This window comes from Humulus lupulus, chromosome 4 (genome assembly GCF_963169125.1).
Source record: "Humulus lupulus chromosome 4, drHumLupu1.1, whole genome shotgun sequence".
Lineage (NCBI taxonomy): Eukaryota > Viridiplantae > Streptophyta > Magnoliopsida > Rosales > Cannabaceae > Humulus > Humulus lupulus.
In genome coordinates this window covers 205,205,508-205,212,179 of record NC_084796.1, presented here as the reverse complement: position 1 = coordinate 205,212,179, position 6,672 = coordinate 205,205,508, and positions in this window count along the sequence as shown.

The window sequence follows — 6,672 nt, the reverse complement described above, 5'->3', positions numbered from 1 at the left end:
CTCGACTATGAGATTTGGCAAATGGACGTCAAGACAGCTTTTCTTAATGGAAAGCTTGACGAGGTCATTTATATGGATCAGCCAGAAGGATTTAAAGTATCTGGACAAGAAGGAAAAGTTTGTAAGTTAAATAGGTCCATCTATGGACTTAAGCAAGCTTCTCGTTCCTGGAATCTTAGGTTTGATGAAATAATGAAAACCTATGGCTTTGAACAAAATATTGATGAGCCCTGTGTTTACCAACTAAAGGCAAATCAAATAGTGGTATTCCTGGTTCTTTATGTAGATGATATCTTACTCATTGGAAACAATGTTAAGAAATTATCAGATGTGAAGAATTGGCTGAGCACTCAATTCCAGATGAAGGATTTGGGTGAAGCAAGTTATGTTCTAGGTATCCAGATCATCAGGGATAGAAAGAACAAACTTTTAGCTCTATCTCAAGCAGCTTACATTGATAAAGTGCTTGAACGTTTCTCAATGACAAATTCCAAGAAAGGGCGTCTACCGTCCCGCCATGGAATTCATCTTTCAAAGAAGCAATCTCCCCAGACTCCTGAAGAGGAAGATGCAATGAGAAAAGTTCCTTACGCATCTGCAGTTGGAAGTCTGATGTATGCCATGTTGTGTACTAGACCAGATATCTGCTATGCAGTGGGAGTAGTGAGCAGGTATCAGTCAAACCCAGGATCGGAACATTGGATAGCAGTTAAGCATATCCTGAATTATTTGAGACGGACTAGGGATTATATGTTAGTCTACAAGGGTGGTGTTCTAAACCCTGTAGGCTACACCGATTCAGATTTTCAGACTGATGTCGATGACAGAAAGTCTACTTCTGGAATGGTGTTTACTCTTGGGGGTGGAGCTGTGATTTGGAGAAGCGTAAAGCAGTCTGCAATCTCAGATTCTACCATGGAGGCTGAGTACATAGCCGCGTCAGAAGCAGCTAAGGAAATAGTCTGGCTAAAGAAGTTCTATTCGGATCTTGGTGTTATTCCAGAAATGGATAAACCGCTTGTGTTGTTTTGTGACAATACAGGAGCGATAGCCAACTCAAAAGAACCTCGAAGTCATAAGAGGAGTAAGCATATAGAAAGGAAGTATCACATTATTCGAGAATATGTGGCCAGGGGAGATGTGAAGGTTATGAAGATTGCAACTGAAGACAATCTTGCGGATCCGTTTACAAAGACACTACCAGAAGCTACATTTGATAAGCATATCAAGGAGATGGGATTAGTAGAATTAAGGCATTAGTTTCAATTAGTGCAAGTGGGAGTTTGTTGGGGTTTTATGCCCTAATTAAAACCCAAATTCTTTGTAATCTCATTTTATTATCAATAAAAGAATAGAAATCATTTTTTGACTTGGTCAATCACTTTGCTCACATGTTTTATTTTCATGATTATTTATTTAATATAAACTTCTATTAAATCCCGAGCATGTAGCTAATCTTATTTATAGTGACGTAATCACAGTGGAATATAAATATGATTATATGTTCAAAAATAAGCTAGTCCTAAGATTAGTCAGTGCACCGGATTTACACTGACTTGCCAATCTACGATATGATCTACTTACACATTACAGTGTTATGTTCTTTCCAGAACATTAGCAAAGTAGATAAGATCGGATGTATTTGTTACATCGGACAGGACCGATATTGACAGTTGATAAGATAAGAAAAGATACCGTTATTATCTATTCTAGTCATATCATATAGTTGACCATAGGTCAATTCAATCTCAATTCTGAGTGGTTAGTATCCTAACTGATTGTATTATTTGAGTTCTTTGACTTGTTTGTTACCAGCTTACCCTACGGACTAGCCCATACTTACATCTTGGGAACTCGGTAGTATAATTGAGTGGGAGTGTTAATCATAGATATGAACATCTATAGCTTCTGATGAAGAAGTGAAACGATGGTTTCCTTTTAGTTTGGTTCAAGGTGTTAAATGATAGAGATCTCATTTCAGTAATTAAATTAGTTTACTGAAATATCATTTACAAGGAACTAAGTGTTTTAAGGATAAAATACAATGAGGGGTAAAATGGTATTTTAGTCCTATCTCATTGTAGACCGTCTATAGAGGATTGAGTGACAATTATGGTTGTAACAATGGATAATTAATAGCGTATCTATATTTGTTATAGAGCGTTCTATGAATTCAAGAGTGCAATTCCAAGTCTATAGTGGAGTCACGAGGAATTAATAAGTTAGTAAATTTATTTGTTAGATTTATGATAACTTATTGGAGCTTGATTTCATAGGCCCATGGTCCCCATTGTACCTTGGATAAAATCATCTAGATAGTCTCAATTAATTGATTTAATCATCAATTAGAATTATCAAAGTTGACCAGGTCAATTTTGGATAGTTTCACAGAGTTGTGTAATTTTGAGAAGAAAAGAGAAATTATGGCATATTTATTAATTAAGATAAATTGGTATCTAAATTAATAAATAAATTTAAATCAAGGTTCAAATTATAAATAATTAATTTGATAAAGGATTTAAATAATTATTTAATTAATTAAATCAATAGAAAATAACACAGGCCTTGATTTTAAGTCCAATGGGCTTATAATCAAATGGGAAATTTCACGGGCCTATAGCCCATGATAATTTCGACCTAGGGCTTCAAAATGGCTGTTATTTTATTGATTTTTTAATTAAATTAAATGGCCTAATTGAGTCTATAAAATGAGTGCTTATAGAGAAGTTAAAAAAGGGTTTTTGATAAGTCAGATTTTCTGATAGTTTTATATTCTCTCTAAACACAAGTCCTTTTCTAAGCCTCTTTGTATTTTCTCTTCTTCTCTCTATATTTATCTCATGTGTTGAGAATTGCCCACACTAGTCTAGGTGGTTCTAAGGATACATTGGAAGATCGTGAAGAAAATAGAAGATCAGTTCAGTTTCTTGATAATACTCTGCGACAGAGAGGATACAAGAGTTAGAGAAACTGAAGGAAGGACTCTTAATTCCGTTGCGTATACTGTAAGTATTCTATTTTTGTTTCTCTTTGAATTCAATTTTAGAAACATGTTTTAGGCTATCTCGTATTAATTTGTTTAATATGAGATATACATGAAAATAAATAAAGATCCTGTATAAGTTTTTTCTAACAGGTACACCCAAGGGTGTTCTTGATTTGTTGTGTGATTTACAAAATATTTGATCCATGTTTTAGGACCTTTGATATATGGGTAAGAGAACAAGTGGTAATCTTGATATTTTTTATCATGAAATGTTGTTAGATGCATGTTTTGTTTTGAATGATTAAATTGTGAGATGCATGAAAATAATGATAGAAATATGCTAGGTTAAAATAAGGCACATGTGAACATGGTATAAATTTACTATATGCTATTTTATTGAAAAGGTTTTGTTGGCTTTCATGGAATTGCAACAAATGATTTTAAAAGGATTCATGTGATTATGTTAGTGGAATCATGCATATTATAAGAGCATAATGAGATTATAGGCATGAATGATTTTATGTAAATTTTTGAGACAAAAGTTGGGTTTTACAAAGAATTAAGCTTGCTGTTTTTTTTCAAAATAATTGGGTAAAAGTTGATAAAAAGATGAGATTGCATGCATAAACAATGTTCTTAATGTATGTGTAAATTTTTATGAAATTAAAAGAGGATTTTAAGTTTCATGTTATGATATTTTACCCAATTAATTTCCTACAGAATTTTTATTGAATTTTGAGAAAAAATGAGTTTATAAAATTGAATATGGTGATTTTAATGATAAAAAAATGAATGCTGGAATTTTGTAATAAAATGTGAAGAAAGTTTCACTAAAAATGGATTTGATTAATTTTTGGAATAAATTATTTTTCCTAAGTTATGGTAGTATTGAAAATTGATATTTTAATGGTATGAATGCATATTTTGATAAATAATGATTTTCTTTATTTTGATTGAGAAAAATATTTAGACTCTATTTATTTGTGATTTTTGAATAAAATAAATAGTGGCTGAAAGTTTGTTTTAAAAAGTTAACAATTGTTATTAAATTGTCACATATGGGTTTTTACTACTTAAAAACTAAGTCTTAAATAAATTAAATCAAAATATAATTTTTCCACACTTAAAATATAATTTTCACATCATTTTTGTAACACAATAATAAAATATATTTTTCTAAAGAAACATGTTAAAATAGGTATTTTAATTAAACCCAAGCTTGTTGGTTAATTCTTGGTAAATTTATATTTATTTAATGAAAATGTCACATATTTTATTTTGAGCTAAAATAAAATAAAGTTTTGAGAAATTTAATCAACTTAGAAATTTTAAAGAAAACATGTAATATGGCCATTGATTTTCAAACAATAGAAGCAAGAAATGTAGAATTATCGTTTTTGAAAACCTCTTTATTACGCAACGTTCCCACGTATGCATGTTACATGCAAATCAACTTTTACGTCCAAAATCATGATTATTATTCAACTATGTAATTTTTATAAAGCAAACATGTTAGTAAAATGGGTAGAACGAGCATTATTCTTTTTGGCGATAATTGCATGTTTTAGTGTAACTGTATTCATGAGTGCATGGCCCATACACACATGAGTTGTATGGAAGGGCAAAATAGTAATTTTATGAACCTAAGAAACGTTATTTTGATTATGATATAGGCTCGTTGAAAAGATTGTGAAATTCTTAGCTTGGACCTGAGGTAAGGAAGTTAGATAGATTTTTTGTTTCTATGCTATGAATGGTAAGGCTGTTATATGAATGAACTGTTATGCAATTATGAATGCCTTAATGTGATGATATGATTGAATGTGAAATGTGTATGGATGTTAGATACATCAAACAGAATACGATGTTAGATACATCAAACAGATTTCGATGTCAGATACATCGACCGAGTTACTAAGGACATTGAGACGTGACTCCTAGGGCGGACGCGCCGAGGTTATTCAAGGACCAGTGATCTCCTGTTTACCTCATAGGGTGACATGGACAACTAGCGTTCCATGCTCATCATGTATGCTGTATGTTGTGATATGATGATATGTCACATTTATGTTATGATATGATGATATGTCACATTTATGTTATGATATGCTGATATACTTATGTTATGATATGATGATATGTCACATTTATGTTATGATATGTTGATATGTCACATTTATACTATGATATGTTGATATGTCACATTTATGTTATGATAAGATGAAATGTTACGATTATGTTATGATAGACCATGATGTTTTAGATGAATGTTAGTGTTTGGCTGTTTGTTGTTTTTCTTACTTGCTTACTTGCTTGTACTTCCTTACTGGGCTTTTAGCTCACCCCCTTACTTTCCTTCCAGGTAGCAAATAGGTTTTCTCTATGGCACGCGTGGTGACGTGGGGAGTTCTTCATCATGGGGTGTATGGCGTGGGGCAATCCTATGGACGATAAAACGATCAACGTAGAACGCCATTTTTATTATGTTTTGTTTTTAAGAGACTTTTTCCTAAAATTATCAGTGGGACTCTGTTATTTAAATTATTTGGTTTTCTTGAACTTTGCATAAAAACCTATGTTTTATTTTAAACTTATGGCGCCAACTTGCATGATTTTAAATAAGTCCCCTGAGACTTTAGTAATAGACGGTATTCTTTTATAAGCTATGTTGTACGAATGTTTTGTAAGTACTAGTCTAGGGCGTTCTTTACAAATGGTATCAGAGACGGTCGTCCATGTTTTCCAAGGACCCCCCCCCCCCCCCCCATACACACTAAAGATGGGAAAATCTCACTTCACCGCGTCGTAAGTATTTGCTTATGTGTTATTACTTGTTTCTATTTTATTTAATGTTTCTATTTGTTAACTGCTGTAGTAAATATGCCTCATGTATTAAGAACAACAAAGAAACAATTGATTAAGGAGATTCGTGCAATTCCTAAAGTTGATCTTGACGAAGACTGCTACGATTGGAAGGTAGCGGTCTTAAAGACGACGAAAGAGGTTTGCGAACGTATACAAAGAATGATGAATAAGAGAGGAGCCTTGCTTTGGCCCATAGAACAATACTGGGTAATGTGTGAGGCGTTGTCAATGTACCCAGAGGCTCTTTTACAGTTAAATCAGTCATGGAATAGCGTTGTGATAGATGACATGGAGTTTAGCACTATGGAGTTCACGATTCGCGACTTTCTGGTAAGTTACGAACTAGATCATCAGGAGCTGGTATTAGTAATGACGGATGATGGCGAGATAGAGGAACGTTTAGAGTCGATATATGACGTGGAGGAAGTATTGCGTGCTATACCGCGTCCGACCCCGAGGATGGAAATTATGGCAAGCGCGCCTGACTATTACCACATTCTGGAGGACATATTCAACTATGATTCAGGGGACGAGTCCACCGTCGAGGACTAGAGTCCACTTCGTGATCGTCGCATGAGGATGCCAATGAATAAGATGGATTAAAAAATAATTTCCTAAGACTTTAAGGAAACATGTTTTGGTTAATTAAACACTTTTTGGGATTGTTTAATTATTGGAATATTTTAAATGCTATGGATATTTTGTTTCAAATTTATTGGTTTGATGTGAATGCATGATTTACAAATATCCATCGGTATGCAAAGTTCCTTCCTTACGATTTTTTCTGTGATTGCTTTAGAACATCATCATGTCAACCAGAG